General features: G+C 39.7%; 1 long non-coding RNA gene across 1 annotated transcript; it reads left to right on the top strand.

Annotated features, from left to right (window-relative positions):
* The first annotated feature begins 2,026 nt into the window (after nucleotides 1-2,026).
* Nucleotides 2,027-19,830, top strand: LOC134418091 (uncharacterized). The gene is made up of 3 exons (XR_010027688.1): nucleotides 2,027-2,072; nucleotides 19,002-19,066; nucleotides 19,746-19,830. It is a non-coding gene; the product is annotated as an uncharacterized LOC134418091 (long non-coding RNA).
* The last annotated feature ends 1,083 nt before the right edge of the window (nucleotides 19,831-20,913 follow it).

Consider the following 20,913-nt stretch of genomic DNA (forward strand, 5'->3'; position numbering starts at 1 on the left):
TGCACTCCCACAGTAACTGTGGGAGTCTGGGAGTCTGGAAACTCTTCAATCAGAATGAAGAAATGACTTGTTTTAGTTTAACAGATAGAGGGAGCTTTCCATGAAAATACTTCTGTTATCTAATTTTTCTTTCCTTGGACAAAGGGTGCATGAATAATCCCATGGACTAGAGGATTTAGATACGAGTGACTTATTTGAGAGTTTGGGCACTTCAGGGCCTTTTCCCTGGGGCATTGTAAATTAGCCAGAGTTACTTCCAGGTAAAGTATGGTGGAGAACTCTCAGATGATTGCAGGCTGATGGGACCAGGGGATTTGTGAGTCACAGGGTACAAGGCTGGGAACTGAGAAATCAACTGAATGTCATAGACAGCCTCTGTCTCATCAACAAGTGGCCAACATTTATGAACAATCCCATTGTCTAGAAATGCGGGTCGGTGACTACAAGTAACTCTTACAGCAAGTTTTTAGGAGAATGCATCTGTTAAAGAAGGTGAAAAATGAAGGTGAGTGTGAAAAATGAAATGTGATGAGAGGGACTAGAGCCTGCTTCAGAGCTCCACTGAATATGCACTGTTCAGTATGCAGTCTGTGCTCTATGTGCACTTGCTGATAGCTCTCATTAAGAGTTAAACCACCTCCTTGGCACCATGCTTTAATCTTTGAATGGCAGGGATAATAACTTTGTATTACTATTTTGCAATATGCATCTTCTTTAGGCAATACAGTTCATGTGGGATTCGCCTGAACAGCAGTAGGGGCAGGAGCCCCCATGCAGAGGCAGGCTGGCTCCATCAGCATGGTTGCCAGGCTTGCAGAACTGCTCCTAAGCAGAGGAGGCAACTCTCAGGTGCTCTCATCTGGCTGTTTAGGGAATGCAGATGTCCTTCAGTGTCTTCTTCAAAGGACCAGTGGAACCATTCAAGTCCAGCCTGCATGCTTTCCTTGACATGTAGCCTGAGGATGGGAGCTGGTATGTGGGGGTGTACTCTTGGCCAGGAAGAGACAGAGAAAAGTCCCAGGGACTTGGAGAACATTTTTTCAAAAGGTCACATCCTTTAAAAAAATTGCATAATCTATTTTAAAGAAATCCATGTGAAATAAAAAGGGAGATTGTTTAAACCTTAGCTTTATAATAAATGAAGGATTTTCCTGAGATAGATTTCCTTTTGTAAAAATAAATATCTTTCCTTAGCACTTCAATAATGAAAGGAGAATTATCCTCAGTACTTCCAGATTTGCACTTTGACCTAACAAGAAATTAAAACTAGATTTTCAGCATATTTTCATACATAACTTGGTGTGCTAATAGTACCTTACCAGTCCTGTTCAGTTTAGAAGGACCATCTGAATGAATGCTGCTATCTAGGAAGTGATCCAAAACAAGGAGGTGGTCCAAACACTCCTGCACTTTCTGGAAATACTTGTTTCAAAACTTTCTGGGATCAGGGGTTTACCTGGCAGCTGAAGGGAATAACAAATGAGCATTCAGCAGTGGCTGTCCAAATAGCTCAGGCACAGCTTTACTGACAACCCTTTTTATCAACTTCAGAGCTATCATACCTTCAAAAGAAAATAGGCCATACATGGGTTTGAAATGCTGAAAGGCAACATTGATTTCTTCCCAATCCCATACTGCAGCTTTGTAGACAAACAGCACATACAGTGAACCTTCACAGGCTTCAATAGTGTCCTCAGAGTACAAAGAACCACAGTCTGAACTGTGCCAGCTCTGCCTTGAGGGTAGTCCAAGGAGATGGGTTAGAAATGGATTTGCACAGTTTTTCTGCTCCAGGTTTCTGGAGATCAGCCAGGCCTTGGCATACTTGAAAACAATTAGGGAAAACAAAACAAAACAAAAAGCAGGTCAATGTAATATTGCTGAGAGCTTGGCACAGGCCATTTATTGTCTGAATTAACCTTTCACACCATTTTTCAATAAAATTGGTGTTGTGCTGCTGAGACAACAACATTTTTTCTCTTCTTTGTGAGAAGAATCTGAGACTGAATGTTTCCTGAGGCTGGGCCAAAAACAAAGAGAAGGAAAACAAGAATGTGTTCTTGGAGGCCAAGGTAAGAGTCAGGCTGGGGCATCCTGTCTTTGGAAGACTTAAAGCACAAGCTGCTACAGTGAGGAATAAACCTGGCACTCCTTTGGGTGCTGCTAGCCAAATCTGCCTGCATTTTGTTCTTTTCTGTCCATGGCAGCTAAAATCAATGTGGCATAAGAAAGGCAAAGAACCAGGAGCTTAACTAATTACAGAGTCTCTGCTGGCAAAGCCACATTAATTCTTCTAACCCTGCACACTCTTTAGTGGTGCTCTCCTGCTGCGACACATGAAAAATGTGAACTGCCAGAAGCCTTTTTTTACATTAGCAAAGAGGAGGTTATTGATGTGGCTGTATTAAACTGGAGGTGGAAGGGGCGAGGGAGGTGGGTGAAGCTCTGCATTCTTGTCTCCACAAACAGTTGCAATGCCAGAAGAACATCAGCTTTCAAAGACAAAGCTGAAATCTCAAGGGGGATAAAAATTAAAATCCACAGCATTTGCTGATGAGATTTTTATGGTAAAAATACAAAGGTTTTTTTTTTAATATATGGAATGTGCATTTTTAGGTCTCATAGAGGGTCTTTCAAGGAAGTTTTCCAGTTTCTAGCTAGGCAATTTAAAATCAAGACATCATGTGTTTCATGCTTTGCAAAAAAGCCTGAAAAACTGAAGCTCCTGGAAAGCAGCATTTTAACATTTCACCACTGGATGGAGACAGCACTCCAACTCTTGTGAATAATTACTACTGGCGCTGTAATGAAATGCCTTGCGTTTAAGAGATTGAATAATTAGCAGACTGCAACTACAAACAGTGGAACACCAGCTAGATTTATGGCAGAAAATGTATCCAAGGCACAATCCCCAGATTTGAGCTTGACCTATTTTTATGGTGAGAAAATCCAAGATTTAGCTGAAAAAAAATAATTCTGTTTCTCCCATCACATAAAGCCTCAATGACACAGACTAGCAAAAAACACAGGGAGATAAAGCAAAGCTTTTTAGGATCCTTTCTATCTTTCACCAGGTCACATTGTATTTTTCCGGACAGGAGGATCCTTCAGCTTTGTGGGTCTGGTCGTGAGGGTGCTGCAGGTGGCAGCTGGGGTTTCTCCAGCAGAGCTTGTAGTGGATGTCATGTTTGCAGTGGAAAACCTTCCCGTGCTTGAAAGCGGCAGAGGAGAGGTCACTGGAGGGGAAGATGCAACAAAAGGAATTCCCACCATCTTGAACGTTGTTGGGAAAATTTTCAGAGGTCACTGCAGCTCAGTGGTGGTAGCATAGATGGGGGACAGTTTCTCTCATCAAATATGTTAAGGCATAAACACACATTTTCTTCCCTCTTTGTGTGTATGTGTGTATGCACATGAGGTTCAGGTGCATGAGAGAGGGAAGGAGGAAAGCCTGGATTTCAGTCCAGTCTCTTTATTTAATCATACTGGGCTTCTCTGTTGTTAGCTATAAATTTTGAATTTTTTGATGATTTAAAGACAAATAAATGAATTCAAAGATAATTAAATTCTTATAAATTTTCTGAAATTACCCAGTCACATAGGATGGAGACTCTTGAAGTACCCAGATTAAAGGCTGAAGAGTGAACTCATATAGAAGAGTCCACTGTGGAGAGAGCTCTTTAACATGCCCCTTCCCTGGGAGAAGCTTTAATCAGAACTTGCAATCAACCACAAGATAAGAATAACCATAGGCAACCAGACTTCATCAGTTCAATAAGCACTAGAACTTTTCCTTAAAAGCAACAGAAAAGTTGACCTATTCCATTACCATTTCTCCTCTGCCTCCAGGTCACAGAGTCTGTACAGAGTTTAAAAGCTGAGAATTTTCACAAATAAAAGCAGCACAAAAGCAAATAACATCCACTGAGACTGATTTTTCATGTGTCTGCTTGTTATATTCAGGCAATGCTTTTTCCAGACAGCTGTGGCATTGCATAGTGATTAGTGGGGTGAAGCTCTAGAGGGAAGGGGCATGAAAAAGGGAGGCTGAACATAAAAGGGTGTGACAGGTCCTAATGTATGCCTGTCACTTTTGTTCCCCAAATACAATATCTGTTGGATCAATTATATGCTGATCTACATGAAAATATCTTCTTTTTTTTTTTTTTTTCTGAAACCAAGATTTCAAGTGTAATTCCTTTGCTCACAGCCAAGTCTGATGTAAATCTTCAAGAATAGATTATTAAAGGTATTTAGGTTTCCTATTCCTGGTTGAAAATCTCTGCCAACTTCACCATCCAGGATGTCTAGGGAGATATCTGGTGCTGAGACAAGAAACCTAATCAGTATGATGAGCAGAGTTCTAAACCACTTCAGAGAAATGCATAGTGTTTAGGCATGGGGGGGAGGTGACCTTCTGCAGGTAGGATATGTTTGCAGTGACAGACAGAGGTTTGCAAGCATGTGCCTTGTTATTTACTTATTCGTGTGCTCAGTTATTGATATGTACCCATCTCATCAGTTATTCATCTGCTATGCTGCTGTTTGCAGAAAATGATGAATACAGAAAGACTTGAGAACCACCTTTCCTATTGTGGGACCTCTCTGACTTGAAGGAGGCTTGGGCTAGAGGGAGCCAGTGTCCATTTTCCCGTCCACTTTTTGCTGGTTTTGAGGAAACTGATGTGGGAACTGGTCAGGAAGGTGATATGCTGTTATATGGCCAGTCAGTGTGAAATTATGGACTGTGACTTTGGTCAGTGATAACAAACAGTTTCAGAGGAGAAGCCCTCTGAGGAAAGAAATATGTAAAATCTAACTCTGCTCTAGGTGCTTGATGTGGGGGCAGGAAAACATGCTTACTGGATGGAAAGAGGGGACTGGATTAAGACATGAGAAACAGAGCAAGAGGCATGCCAGGAACACCAGGAGCACATGCTGGTGATGAACCTGGTGATAAACTTGGATGTGCTGAAGATACATCAGGAAAATTGTGTGCATGTTTGGCACAGGCAATACCTAAGCCAGGGCTCTAAGCAGTGAAGAGAAGGAAAACTCAACTCCTTGTGCTAGTGAGACACAACCTGCTAAATAACACAGGACCTTGTGGGTGACTATCTATCATCATTGGATTGCACCTGAAAGTTCAACCAATGCTTCCTTTGTGGTTGATTGATGGGTATGTGTGACATGAATAATCTAACCTTTCTTTCTCTGCTTCAAGCAGCCACTTGCAGTTCCATGGGCACCACATAGGGTGCCACAGTGTGGTGAGACATGCTGGGTTTGCTCTGCAGCCTTCCAGGTGACCATGGGAACAATGTCCTGGCATCTCTCTGTGAAGTGCCCCATCACTCCCCAGGTGCCAAAGGCAGAGCTGAATGTGCTCTGAGCTGTCTGCTGTTGGATATCCCTTATGCCAGGCAAGCACCTCAAACCTTCCCTCTGACAGCTGACTCCAAGTCATGCTTGTGGCTAACTAATCCATGCATAGGAGAGCTCGTATTTACATACAGGTGTGATTTCTTTGCTGATGGATCTCTGTGCTCCAGCCCTGGTACAAGGGCCACAGGAAGGCTTATGGAAGTTTCTCTCCTCATAAGGAAACTTCAGAGGCTGTGTCCATTAGCCCATATTAATTTGCCATTCACTGCTCTTTCTCCTGCTGTGGAACTGCAAGTAAATTCTAGAGGAGAAGGAGGAATTTATTACTAGCATTTCTAACTCATACAGGATGAGTGGGATTTCAAACCAATATCTGGTTCCTTCTCAGCTTCTTCTTCCTCCAGCCTGGCCCATTTCCATCAATCATGAAAAGCTTCCCACTCTCAGCAAATGGCCACTCCACATGATTAATCACTCAGGTCACAGCCATAAAGAGATCTGCCAGTCCCAGAGCTTCAAGACCATCTCAAGCAGGCAGTGTGCCAGATTGATTAAGAGGCTTGCCATGGCAAATAGGAAAATCATTGATATTTGGTGCTGGGGAAAAAGACCTGACAAACAAACCAACAATTTTTCACACAGAAAGGTAACCACAGGTTTTCTGAGAGCCTAGGGGTTTTCTGAGAGCCTAGGATGCATTCACATTTATGAACAGCTAAAATATCCTGTGTTTGCAGGCAGTACTGTATCATATGACTGCCAGATCAGTTATACCAAATACCTTTTCTGTTCATATCCTCTATGGGACCTATCTCACTTCTCTCAGTCATGGAAAGGGAGACAGGAACACCAGGAACACCCAGTAATACTTTAAAATTTACTGCTTAAAGCATTGCCAAACAATAGGGTAGTTTCCACTGATGACATCCAGGGATTTTATACAAATAAATGCCTTTTGGCTTTGTCTTGCTTTGGGTCTTTGTTTATTAATTGAATTACTTCAGCAGTCATGAATGATGAGAGCATAAACCTTGCCATGTCAATTGTCCTGTGTGACATGCTAACAGCAGGCCAAGGTTCTTGAGAATCTTCATGACCCAGCAATGGTGAATCTGAAAGTCCAAAGGGAGCTACGTGAATATCCCTGAGAATCCAGTTTAATACACAAGGGAGTGAATATGTGGTTTTGTTTAGGGTTGACCTAGAACCTCCAAGGCAATTGTTTCTTGAATTTGCCCTAGATACTGGAGAGTTTTGAACTATCAAAGAGTTTTTGCTGAACCTCCTTTTCTCTGACTTGGAACATTTGCAAGCAGATATCATACAATAATTTTGAATTTTTTTTTGAAAAGTTAATCTTAAATAGGTCGATAGCAAATTCTGGATTTTTTTTTTTTTTTTTGTAAGGAAGCAAGTGGTGGTGTTAAAAGCATATAGCCCAAAGTAACAGGTGGTATTTTCTTTTGTTTTCCCCTAGGATGGTCAGTAGCCTCCCTTTAAAATAAAGGATTTAAAGTGAAAGTGAAGATAAACCTTGAACTGTACCTGGAGAACAGCATGTATAAAAAGAACAATGAAAAATATTGTAAAGTGTTTCAGTCTTGCTCAGAGCGAATCCCCATGATTTTATGAACCTATTAAATGTTTCATTAGTTAAATATGCCTCTACTCATATATAAAATGTTGAACCCATAGGGAATCTTCTCTGCTTTATCTCAAACTATGCTGTTATCTTGTGTGGTGTAGGATTTGTACTCATCTCCTGTTTGCTTGCTTTATGTTGTTCCTTTTCGCTGGTTGTCATTGCCTCCTGCTGCTGTGCAGACAACACAAAAACCATCAGTGTGTGAGTGAGTCGGGTGTGAGGGAGCAGCCCCACCCACAGCGTGGTTCAGAAGTGTCCAGCAGTTTGATAATAGTGAATAATTTCTCTCCAGTGAATATGGGTGTTCCGCAGAATACTGTGGGAAGAGGCAAAAGGAGTAAGGTGTTCTCAGCACACAAAGGAAGCTCTGTGGCTGCCTCAACAAGACATCAGGCTGGGCCTGATGTTTTCTGCCTTAAAGACCCTCTTTGTGTAGGATTTCTGCTAACAGGAGATAATGACAGCTGTTCTCAGGGTAAACAGGGAAGAGTACTTCAGGAATGCAACAGCAGTGCAATGTTATTTTCTGATTAGTGCTCTTCAATAACCCAGAGAGATTTGTAGCAGTATTATGGTTTCTACTTGTCACTCAAAATTATGCCAGTATCATTGCAAAGGAGAAAAAGTTCCTGGTGTGTTAGCAACCTGTATTTCTGGTGCAGGAACAGAAATTAAACCATCAATCTCACCAGTCATTCTGCCTTTGCACAGGCAAAACTCTTTGTATTCAAAGAGTCCCAGGATGATAAAATGAGACATAAAGATCTCCTTTGATGGTCAAGCTCCTGAAGCCCATTCAGAAATGAGTCACTGGTTAAAAACTACCTTTGAGCAATTTTCAACTGCCATTCACGAAGTCAAGCACTCCACTCTTCTCATGTTCCAATTAGCCAAAGCCAGGTAGGTATTCTGAGGGAGCTACATACAGAGCATACAAATACAGGGAAAACTTCCTGATGTGCCATACAGAAAACAGAAGTAGAACAGAATAGTGGTGTAGGGAATGCTGCTGCTTCTTATCTCATCCTGCTCTCTTTTGCACTCTGTTTTCCACGTTATCATGTGAAATTAATTCCTGAATAATGACAGTAACATGCTCTTTAATATAGTGATTATTTTTACACAGAGCAGTAATTAAGATTCCACATTGTATGTGTTATTGCTAATTTTAGTTTTAATAATTAATTTTAATTTTAATAGCTACCTCATCGAGGATTGCAATGTAAGTGGTACTGATACATACCTGTGGTCTCTCTGATTTCAATTTAAAAGGCAAATTAAACAAAATCTGCAAAACACTAGTTTTCCTACTGGCAGCATTGTGTTCCTGTTCCATATATACTGTATGTCTTCGTAAACGTGTGTTACAGGGCTTGCAAGGGTCTTTCAGGGGTGAAGAGATAGACAAGAATCTTGACCTCATGTTCAGAAGGCTTGATTTATTATTTTATGCTATATATGTTACATTATTACTATGCTACTAGGAATAGAGAGGAAAAGTCTCAGAAGCTTGCTAAGCTAATGTCCTGGTTTAGGACAAATTAGGGGAAATCTCCAAAAGGGAGCCCCCCAAACAAAACAAACCTCCAACCACCCCTCCCACAACACTGGGTTCGGGAAGGAATTTCTTGGAGGAACAAAGTGGAAAACAAAACCTATTTATTTACGAGTAACAAAAGAACACTCCCCAACACAAGAAAAGGAAAGAAACAGACTGTGTTGTGAGGGCGCCAAGCTTCTCTTGCAAGCTCCAGGTGTCCTGGACGTCTCAGGTCAGGTCCGGAGCCGGTCCAGTATCTTCAGGGGAGGGTAAGAAAGAGGGAACAAAAGAAAAGGGAAAAAAAAACCAGCGCAAAAAGCAGAAAGCAAGCAAGCAAAGCAGCTAGCCAAGCCAAGCAGCCAAAAGCCAAAAGCAAAAAAAGGACCTGGTCAAACACTCCCCCCTCTCTTCCCCACCCTGCCGCGGCAAGACGGCCAGGGTGGGGGGGAAGAGAGAAAAGGCACAGCTGCCAGACACAACACACGATATTGGGATAAAGGCTGTCAACCCACGACAGCTAAGATAGAAAATGAATGAATAAACAAAGGAGCTCTCTCTGATTCTGTCCCAGAGAAAGCTTGGCCTTTGATTGGCCCTTAATTGTAAACATCCAACATGGGCCAATCACAGGTGCGCCTGTTGCATTTCACAGCAGAAGATAACCAGTGTTTACATTCTTTTTCTGGGGCCTCAGCTTCCCAGAAGGAAAAATCCTAAAGAAAGGATTTTTCACAAAAGATGTCTGTAACAAATGTGTTTGAACAATATATGTATATATCTATGTGTGTACACATTCTGTCTTGCATATGTAGCAGCTTACTCTCAGTATTCCTTAATGAGTCACAGACACACAGAATGTAATAATCAGGCTTGGAAGAAATAATTAAAGTTCTTTCCCTTGCAACAGGAGGTTACAATCCTCAGTGCAGAATGTGCGTAATCTTAACCTGATGCTTTAGAAAATACCAGAATGGTTTCCCATGTGAAAATCCTGCAGAAACATTTACTTTTATCATTTTTGTGCAGGATCTAATAATGCAGATTGAAATGTGAGTCTGGAGAGGAAGTCACAGTTCAGCATGGTTTACTTCTTTTCCTCATACTAATTATGTCTATTTAATTTTTGCCAAGGTGACACAATCAGCACCACAGAAATGTTGGCTTAGAGTAAGCCTGTCTCAAGGGCAGCTGAAGTAATTCAATTGCATATCTCATCCTGAAAAGGTGAAGTGAGACCTCAAGGGAGGAATTGCCACCCCACCTGTAGGCCACAGAAACAGTTTCCATCACCACAGTTCTCCAGTGTGCATGATATTTGCCATGCAAAATTTTGAGTCTGCCAGAAGGGCCTGGCTGGGACAAGGTGGATATTTTCAGGAGGAAAAGGGAGAGCTATAGTGGGCTGGGCTACAGACAGAGACTGTGCCTTGTTCCTTCCAGGGAAAAAATTCCCAGATGCAGCTCAACAGGAGCGTCTGCTAAAAACAGAAGGAGCCCAACTTCTCTGAGGCCTCTCAGCTCACAGGAGGTTTCTGTCAGCTTCTCTCAAGTTGACAGAAGCACAGGAGCAAATTGCATGAAGGAACAAAAAAGCAATATTTAGTCTCTGTATTGCTAGTGGAACTAGCCCATTTTTTTCTCCTGATACTGTGTATTGCATACAATTATCAATTTCCACTCTAAGAGTCAAATGATTTCTTTGCAAAATGATTTACTTCTCAAGTAATTTGTATCCATTATTCATGTATGCATTGATATTTTCCATTAATTTCTTCTAAAAAATTGTCTGAGGAGCTAGTATTATCAAGTACAATCTTGGAACAATGTTCTGACTAATTTAATATTTACAGAGGGAAAATTTTTGAAGGTTTCAAGATGCTCATATAAAAGCTGCATTATATGTTATATTATAAGCTTAGCCAAAGGCAAGCTAATTTATGTGATAGTTACCATGATGGACAGATAGATAGCACACCATGAACAGAGACTACTTTTGACAAGTCTAAAAACCACTGTTAACAATGTTTGAAATGATACAGATTGAATCCTACATGAGCCAACTCCTATGCTCCAAGCACTGAAACAAGGACTACATAGATCAAAATCTGATTAATAGGATGACATAACCTCACTGATATCATTGCATCTATAAAATATGGTCAGTAGTTAGAAGGGATTGATGCTGTGGACATGCTATTGTCAGGAAATAGACAAATGTCCTTATTCTTAACTTATGGAAATTTTTATTTTTATTTTTATTTTTATTTTTATTTTTATTTTTATTTTTATTTTTATTTTTATTTTTATTTTTATTTTTATTTTTATTTTTATTTTTATTTTTATTTTATTTTTATTTTTATTTTTATTTTTATTTTATTTTAATTTTTATTTTTATTTTTATTTTTATTTTTATTTTTATTTTTTATTTTTATTTTTATAGACTGACTTAGAATTGTCAGTCTGTGAAATATACATCAGTAAACAACTGGTATACACTGAACATCATCTGCAGTAAGACAAGTGCTCCCATCTGTATCCTTTCAAAACTGCAGGGGTTGTGGTTGCACAGCTGTAGATTTTGATGTATTTGGTGTTTTTTACCTAACTGGAACTGTGTAATGGCGTTCCCAGACACATTGGCCTAAAAGTAAGAATTGAGACTGAAAACTTTATTTGAAGAAGACTGTGGAACTACAAATTGCAAATTGCATTCACTACTGAAGACCTGTATCCCTCCTGGTGTGTTAAAAAACATGAATTCCATCATGATTCACTTTCAGCTTTACATCTCACATTACCTTTTATTCTCTTTGGTGTCTAAGAACACAAGCTGCCTAATTAAGTGTCACTTTCTATTGAAGTGAGGTTTTGAATTTCCTGCCTTTGAAAGGACACCAAGAAGTTATTTTCCCAACCTTCCAGGAGACAGCATTTTTGTTCATCAGCTCTCTATTGGCTGAATAAATGATCCAACATTAAAAAGAAAAATTGCCACTGGTGAACATAACTAGAACTTTGAAACATCTTGGGGTTTAGTTTTTTCTTTTTTTCATGTTGTTTTTCGTTTTCTTGAACAACATTTGCAATGCCTCTTTGTAAACATCAAACACTGATTTGTGGCCCAAGTTTGTAATTCTTTTTCAAGTGATACCTCTTTCTTTCTTTCTTTCTTTCTTTCTTTCTTTCTTTCTTTCTTTCTTTCTTTCTTTCTTTCTTTCTTTCTTTCTTTCTTTCTTTCTTTCTTTCTTTCTTTCTTTCTTTCTTTCTTTCTTTCTTTCTTTCTTTCTTTTCTTTTCTTTCTGCCTGCCTGCCTGCCTTCCTGCCTCCCCTTATCCTCCTTATCTTCTTTCTTTCTTTTCTTTCTTTTCTCTTTTTTTATTTTTGGTGGTTTGTTTTGTTTTGTTTTTCTTTTTTTCTCTTTTGTTTTTTTTTTTTTTTCTTTTTTTCCCTGTGTATGTGCAGAAAGTCTAATAGAACAAGAAGCATCAATACTGCAGAGTTCTAATAAAAATTAACCTATCTTTGGTCAGTTTAAGCTGTTGAAAAATCATCCTAATATATTCTTTAGTAGAGACACACTATGATTGCCTTGGTCTTGAAGTTTTGTATGGGGTAAGATTCTGCAAGACTGGGGTTAGATCTGAGATCAGTTAATGGATGATTTCACAGTGTGACAGAATCACTGAGATTGGAGGAAGACACCTCTTGGAGATCACCTAGTCCAGCAACCTGCTCAGTTCCAGGGCAGTTGGGGTAGTTTTCTCAGGGACAAGTTCTGGTTGGGTTTTGAGTAGATCCAAGGGAGGCAGCAAGTAGATCCAGCACCACCTGCCTAGGCCCCCTCCCAGCAGAAGTTTTTTTCTATATCTATATGAAATTTCCTCCATTTCCCTTTGTGTCCCTTGTCTCTCATCCTGTCACCGGGCGCCAGGTTCCAGGCTCCATCTTTGCTGCCCCCATCAGGTATTTATACAGATGGAGAGGATCTCCCCGAGCCTTCCCCAGGGTGAGCAGTCCCAGCTCTGTCAGCCTCTCATGTGTGTCAGCTGCTGTGAATCCTTTGCCATCTCCTTGGCCCTTTGCTCGGCTCACTCCAGTAGCTCCATGTCTGTGTGGCAGCGGGGAGCCCAGAATTGGATCCAACACTCCGTGTGTGTCTCAGCATTCTCAGTAAAGGGGAAGGGTGACTGCCTTCAGTCTGCTGGCAATGCTTCTTTAATGCAGCCTCAGATGCTCCTGGCGCTCTTCTGCTGCAAGGGTGCAGTGCTGGCTGATGTTCAATTTTGTGCCTGCCAGGACTTCCAGGTCCTTTTCTGTAAAGCTGCTTTCCAGCTGGTTGGTCTCCAGTCTGTAATGTTGCCTGGGTTTTTATCCCCAGGTACAGGATTTTGAACTTCCCTTTGTTGAACTTCATGGCAATCCTGTTTGCTCACTTCAAAGGAAGATGTTCAACCTTCACTCTGCTTTCAAACGTTAAAATTGATCATCAAGGAAAAGAACCCTCAAACACTCTCAAATGAAAATGTGTTGTTCCTGACAAAGGAGGATTAGAGAGTAAACAGGGAAATGCAGCCCATCTCTTTAGTTATAATAGGATTTACCACATGTACTTTCATTCCTAGTGTTAAACTTTATTGAAATAAATCCCATTATACTTAATAACTGTACAGATTAGAGAGTCTTCTAAAAGTGATTGATCAGTATTAAAAAGCACAATTTGAATACCTTATGTGTCTATGCTGAATCTGAAAACTGAATAAACAATAAGCATTTCTGAAAGGATTTTTCTGTGATCAGCACTCAGTGTCTCTTGAAAACAATACCTTTTATTTTCAGTGGAAGGGACGTGGAAAAAGAGGTTACCATCTACATTATTTTAAGACCTAGGAAAGAAGGCTAAATAAACAAACAAACCCTGAGGAGAATCAACTAAGAAGATTATTTTGCTGTATGAAAATCTGGGTTATTATAATTTGCACAGTGTCTTAAGACAAATAACTAGAAGAGCAGTATAAAGCTGCTAGGTTGAATGACAGGAGATGTCTCATTAAATATGTTTGGAATTAGTGTGAAGGACATGCAAAAAATTGGTCGAATGTGTATTTTTTGTGTAGAATAAGAATAGAAAATGCAGCCTATGTAATACTACTGTATTAATTACTACTGATTTGCACTTCTCTTAGTAGCACCCCTACAACTCCAGTGGCTCAATAGCAATTTAGATATAATTTCAGAAATATCAAACCCTTCAGCTTTTTTTATTAGCTTTTTCAACTAGCATAACTCTCTTTTCTTGTTACGCATCATAAGGCTGTAAATCTTGGGGTTCTTCTGTGTACTGATCCAGCCTCACTGAAGAGCACTGAGAGCAGAATTTGTCCCCAGGCATTTTGTACATTTTGTTGCAGTGTTTCATTTGTCACTACTACTTACAGAATTTACCTTGGTGTAATACTGGTTTACATCAAGAGAAAAGGGAAAATCTTGCCACTAAAATCTACAGAGAAAATATGCAGAGAGGGTGCTTTATTAGGAACTATTGCTTGTCAAAAATTAAACAAAAAAAAGTGAATTGAAATTATGTCAGTGTCTTATCCTGCAACATCACCTTTTATTCACTCACTAGTGGACACTAAAGAGATTGCAGGCTAAAGAATTTAAGGTACTTTTGGTCTTAAGGTACTTTTGTTTGACTGCTTGGAAATTGAATGCAAAGAAGGCAATAGTGACCTAGGAAGAGAATATGAACTGGTTTAAATTAATTTAGCACTGTGAAAGTCAGTGAGAGCTATAAAAACCTGAGAATAAACACCATGAGCATCATCCCCTCCCTCTCCCCCAGGTCTTTCAACAGTGTGGCTTTCTCTTCAGGAAACTGAATTTAACACTCTGTGACTGTTGTGTTAAGGTAGATGTGCAGCCACTCATTTTGCATAAGCAAAATTCTCTGCATTTTCTGTGTCTCTTTTGCTTATAATAGGTAATAAAAGACCTATTGGGCTGACATGTTAAAATGTGTAATAACTGCCTCCTTCAATTTTCAATGTAATTTTTTTTGGTGAATTTACATTCACGAGTTTTCTCATTCAGGGGTATTTTAGAGGGCTAAAGGAGACCAATGACTACATCGTGTACAATGATATCCAGGCAAGGGCAATGCAAAAATTTAATAAAAATGGAGAAGCTAAAATATTGAAAAACTAAACAGAAGGCTTTATTGATGCACGTGCTGAATACTACATCTCTAGGAAGAGCAGGTATAGAAATCTCAGCACATAATTAAAATTATTACCTGATAGGCATATCAGAGGTTTTGGGGAATAACTCACATGACTGCAATATTGATATGCCAAGGTAGAGCTGGCTCAAGAAGTCTGGGTTGATAAAAAGAGGAAAATATATTGCTTTATAATTAAGAACATATAGACAGAGGAGACAGAGACATAAGCAAACACCAGCGAAAGTCTGTAACAATGGAAAGAGCAGAGAATTGAACGACAGTCTTTGCAAGGGTCAACTGCGAAGATAATGTTAAAGAGGTAAAGCAATTGGTTCTGTTTCTTCTAAAACCTAATTTTGTCTAAAAAGTAAAGGTTGCACAACTCTTGATGAAGGAGACTGGACATGCAGGTTGCTTCTGCCCTGCTAGGCAGGAAAGCCTTCCAGAAAGGGTGAGAGCCCAAATTTATTTTGAATTGCAGAGCTTTGAGATGATGCAGCACATATTTCTAGGTTGGAAAACTTGGAGTATCTTTTTTGCTTCTTTTTAGACACAGGAATTTCTTGTCCTGGGCACGTTTTTGCAATGCTATCAGGTGATGTACATCAGCAGAGAGCCATCCTGGGCGCAAGGAACACTGCCAAACAGCAGCTGAAAAGGCATTCCTGGCTGACCCCCGAGATCAAATGCTGTAGGATCATCAGCGACCATCAGTCTGCTGAGCTGTACTTTTAACCAAACCATTTAAAAAGCTCCTGCAGCATGCTGAAAGCAATTTCTTGACAATGCACTGAACTCGAAAGAGAGTAATTAAAACTAGTTATTCTTGATTATGAATAACAGACAAAAATGAAACGGAAATTTAAAGATGAAAGGCATGATTAGTTGGAAAGAAAGGAGAAATGATTAAAAATAAAGACAATAGACATACTTTAAAAAGCCAGGTCATAATCTTTCTGCAGAAAGAAGGTCAAGGGAAAAGATTTTAGGAGAGTTAGCAGCCACAGAAAAGAAAGAAATGCAATATCTGTGCAAAGCAAGGATAAGAAAAAACTTCACTAAACATGAATACTTGCCAGGCCTGGGCAAAATGTTGAACTGACAGTCTGGTGTTTGGGATGAGAAGGCCTGTGTGAGCAGCACCAGGAATGCAAGAACTGAGACACAAGGAAAGGGGTCTAAACTGAACAGGAATACATTTTATAACTACTCTGGTAGTAAGAAGCAGAGCAAGCAATGATTAAACGCCTGTCCCAAACAGTTAATGGCAGATCATACTAAAAAGGAGGAAAAAAAATTAATATTCAGCCCTGTACTGGCCATCACATTGAGTGTTCGTTGATCAGATGGTTAATACCATTGGCACCAGGGACAGAAAGTCCAGAACAACAGACTGGTGAAAGAATATATTTGAATATTTTCATAGTTTAGTGTCTATACACTGAATGGCCTTGAAACTTCTTTAAGAGTTTTTCCAGAACAAACAGAAAAAATGTCAGTGCCATTAACTGTAAACTTATTCAGAAACGATGGCATTCCAGAAAGGGCAAATGTATTACCTGTCTTTAGACATAGTAGAAAAAAAAGAGAGGAAATTACAGACCAGTCAGCTCAGCTCTGAGTCTATAATGTTCACAGAAAAAATAATCAAAAAGCTTGGAAAATAGCTAAATGACAAATAATAGCCAGAATAGATTTAGAAAAAAAAAAGTCACATCAACTAAATTTCTTTTTATGAATAATAGCAGGCTTTTCAGATAGAGGAAAAAACCCAACTGACTTTAGTAAGCTGGTTTGTTCTCTGTTATATTTTGTTTTCCTATAAAACCCTAGGCAAAACTACCTTGATGGAATTACTGTGACATGAAAAAAGGGACTGGGGAGCTGTTCTCATAAAATGCATCCAAAAGTTCCTGGTCAAAGTGAGACAATATTTCAAATTATTCTCTAAATACATTTTTCAGCGTCAGTCACTCCTTGCGTCAAAGATGTTATGAAAGAGCTTATTTATTTCATCTGGGGATGGTAAAATGGAAGCAGTTAGAAGAACTAGGGTGGACAGTCTTTAGAATTCAGAATAAATGGCAAAAGGATATATTGTCTGAAAATACCAAACTGATGACTTGATGTGGATTAATGAAATAAGGCTAGGACAGGGCTACAAGAACACAAAATTTGGCCTGTGAGGGAGGAGCAGAGAAGGCAGAGAAGAGGTGGCAACATGATAACACTCCCCAAAGGTGCAAAGGAAACAGGAATAAATGGTCTCCATGCACATTAGTATGAAGAAGAAATGTGGTGGTTTTTGAACAATAAGAAGGGTGTTTCTGGAGGCACATCAGGGTAAAATACCTCTAATTAGCCTTGTTAATCAGTGGTCATCTGAACTAAGAGGATATTGGATGCTGCAAGCTTTCCCTGCAAACATGAGTTAGGAACACTGAGTGTGGTTACCTTGCCTTGACACGCACTAGACAACCCCTGGGGGTATCTTTCACATCTGCTTTGCATTAGAGAAAAATTGCTAACTACTACCAGATTGAAATTTCATTGTATTGGAGGACAACTAAAATTTTTTATATGCGAGATAAGCATTCAATTTGTTTTACAAAATGTGAAGCATTCTTCTCTGCATCTTTCCTTCCGCAGCTTTTACTAACACAATGATATTACCTGTAGAAAATGTACAAGAGCAGAATAACATCTGAGAGGTATTTAAAGTATCTCTAAAAATATTTTGATGATTTTACTGTATTGATATTAGCCACTTGACCTAGGAAACAACTGCTTGCAGGTTGTATTGGGAGTGGGGGAATCTGTGTTTTGGGTGGTGTTCAGTTTCAGTCTCACCATGTGGCCACTAAACCCTGCTGGGGTGGCATGTTTACTCCTCTGAGATCTACAGCTAGTTGATGGACAAATGTATAGATTGGCTTGGAATTGGCAGATGCCCTGCTCAGCTGGTAAGAATATGGAGCAAGCACGTGTGGGTGGAGGATGAAAGACACGAAGGACCGTGCTTTGCCTCCTAGGACATGAGCCCAGTGTCTGAGATCTGCCTTATTTTATTTTGACTACAGCACTGCTTGGGGCTTATGGGCTCAAAGGAATGGCAAGGGACACACGGCAGCCACTGTGCTGAGAGAACCACAGAAGCTGTGCTTGAGGAAAAAGTCAGGGAATGGATAGCTGGGGGCCTGCAGCACTGCAGGCTGGAGAACAAGGTGTTGGTGAGAACCATGTGGGGAGAAATTTAGACTATAGAGGATAAGCTGGATGACCCAAACTTGTCTTTTCTGATGTAAAAGTAACAACAAAAGCAACCAGCCAGCAAAACTTTGTTATTACTGTTTGTGATCAGGATCCTCCTTTGAGGTTTGTGTAGGCAGTTTTGACTGACACTCTGTTCCTCCTGCATATGCTGAACTCTCAGCAGAATTCACTTGCTCCAGGTATATCAGGTAGCTGAATTTGCTGAAAATCATGTTTTAGTAGGAAAAAAGAAAATCAAAATATGACATCTCTGGTTTGCTTTAGGTCAATAAATTAGGCTTTTTTTTCAGAGCTAAATTTTCTCAATGTAAAGTAAGAAAAGACCCTTTCAGAGGATTATTAAAAAATGTAAATACACTGATTTTATTTACCATGGAACTAATTTACACATTATCTATAATTTTAAGAATCATAGCACTGTGGATAATAGATATGTATGCTATGTCTTGGTGGCTACATTAGAATACAATGAATATTGTAAGCCCTGGAGTCAAACTGCTCTTATTTCCACTAATGCCATAATTCAGCATCTTCTGTTAAGTAAATGCCTGTACAAAAATATTATACTTTTTGTTTTTCTTCACAGATATTTTTTTAAAGAGGAAATTGTTGCATAAAGAAATATGCTCCTCTCCTCTAGTGCCTAGGATAAAGGACTTAAATGAGACTGAGAGAGTATGAGATAAAATGCAGGGGTGGCAGCCATGTGTCAGCAATCAGAAAATAATGATTTAGTTACTCTATTCCTTTGGATATTTTGATTCTTGTTATTTAGATGCACTTTACTACATTTAGCTGCCATTGAAAATAGGGTTCTGTGATGAGCTTTTGTGATAAACACCCTTTAAACATCTTTTCTTGCATCAGAACACCCGAACATTTGCTGCAGATGATGAAATAAAATTAACTCAAATTCCATTTCATTTCCTGGCCTCCAGGCTGTCCTGTCCAACTCAACAGATTTGCCAGAACCAAGGCTTAGAAAAATCCAGAGCAGCTGAAGGTATTTCAGATCTTTGTCATTTGTCACACTGCTCATAGTCTTTATTTGCTTTCAAAGACTTGCAGTCTCACTGGGTTTTGGGTTTTTTTTTTTTTTGCTTTTGGCGCAAACTTAAAAATACGGATAAAATAGTGTTTTAAACATCCTGCATGAAAACAACATTTTGTTTGGTGATGTTGTCTGGTCTAGTCAGCTGCATTAAGAGGTGTTGGAGGGCTAAACATCATAAGTGGCCAGCAGGCAGAAGAGAAAATTAAAACTGTGCTTGAGGTCTCTAGCTGCCGTGTCAAGGATGAAGTGAAGTGCCTATCAAGCTGGAGAGGGAGTCAGAAGGCTGGGGCTTGCAGGCTCTGGGGCTGCAGGGCTTGTGCGCTCCCTGCACAGCGGGAGGAGAGCTGTGCTGGCTGTGCAAGCCTTCATCGCTCTGGCGCTGCCTTACGCGCGGGCTCTGGGCAGAGGCAGCTGAAGAGGAGCCAGCTGCAGGCAGCAGGGTTGGCTGGTCACCAAGCACAGACTTGTTTCTGTCAGCCCTGACTGCAGAGTCGTGTCTGATGTTGTGTTAGTTAACACATCCCCTCAAGCCTTGTTCTCCCACAGCTCATTAGGCGCTCTCCAGCTTTTAGTATTGACTGAGATTCATGCATCCGTGGTTTGTAACATGCCTTTCTTTTTTTTTTAGGTCAGCTCTGTAAAAGGACCTCATGTCATTTCACTGGCTTGTGCAGATATTTTAAAATTACCCTAGTACACAACTTATACATCTGTCACACCTTCACTTTTTTTTAAGGCTGTATTTAATTTTTAAAAGGCACCATTTTAAAATGGTCAGGTTAGAAAATCTTCCACTAGTGCAACAGGGAAGAAAAAAATAGATACTGAATTCTTTGACAGATTGTTTCAAGATAACAGCCTAATATCAAGTCAATATAAGGTGAAATTATTACAAGTATCCAGCCTGGAAGGAATTAAATCCCTGCAGAGCTCATTTGCATCTGGACATTATGGCTTCAGAAAACACTTTTTGATCTAAAATACACCCTCTTTTGCTTTTGTTCAAGAAAAAGTCTATGAATCCTGTTTTAATCCTGCAGTAGCTTTAAAATTATGGAAGTCAATAAGTCCTCAGTGTGTTACTTTCCAGTTGGCATGGTAGAAGACAATTGCTTTGCTTATTTGGAAAAATTAGATGAACATCTGGGCACACTTCATGTCTGAAAGAAAAACAGAAGATTTTAAAACCAAACACAATTTCAGAACATATTTGGTGTTCAGTTGGTCTGTGCAGTAAATAGACAATTTTGGAAAGAAAAGGAAAAAGGAGAAAGGTGATATTTACATCTTTGAAAGAGAGGCAATTATTAAGTGATGGATCATAATATGTGTGGTCCAAATGCTAGCTCTGCTGAGCCCATGTTTTCTGTTTCCAGTAAAATAGCTCATTTTTGCAGGTATTTTGTGGGTTTTCCCTAAGATACAGAGCTGAGGATTAGAGAGAGGATGATTATTCTGTGAAAAAATATTCACCCATTGGCAACTACCTAATCCTTTATAGATTGTCTGGATGAGTCCATTCTGCTGTGAAGTGTTTGCTTATTTTCCCTGACATAATTACTGTGAGAGCATCTGATGTGCTGGCTGAAGAATATAACATGCCTGGATGTGCAAGAGCAAGTCTGGCAGGATATTTAGGGTAATACTTTGGGTTTGCTGATGGATATCAGAATCCAGGACCATGCATATGTCAGTTTTATGTCTTGTCATCAAGCAGCCATGCCAGCAATGGGCAGGCCTTACAGACTGAACCCTCCTGTGCAAAGGGAGCCATTGCACTGCATGACTGCATTTGC

This window comes from Melospiza melodia, chromosome 4, assembly GCF_035770615.1.
Source record: "Melospiza melodia melodia isolate bMelMel2 chromosome 4, bMelMel2.pri, whole genome shotgun sequence".
Taxonomy (NCBI): Eukaryota; Metazoa; Chordata; class Aves; order Passeriformes; family Passerellidae; genus Melospiza; species Melospiza melodia.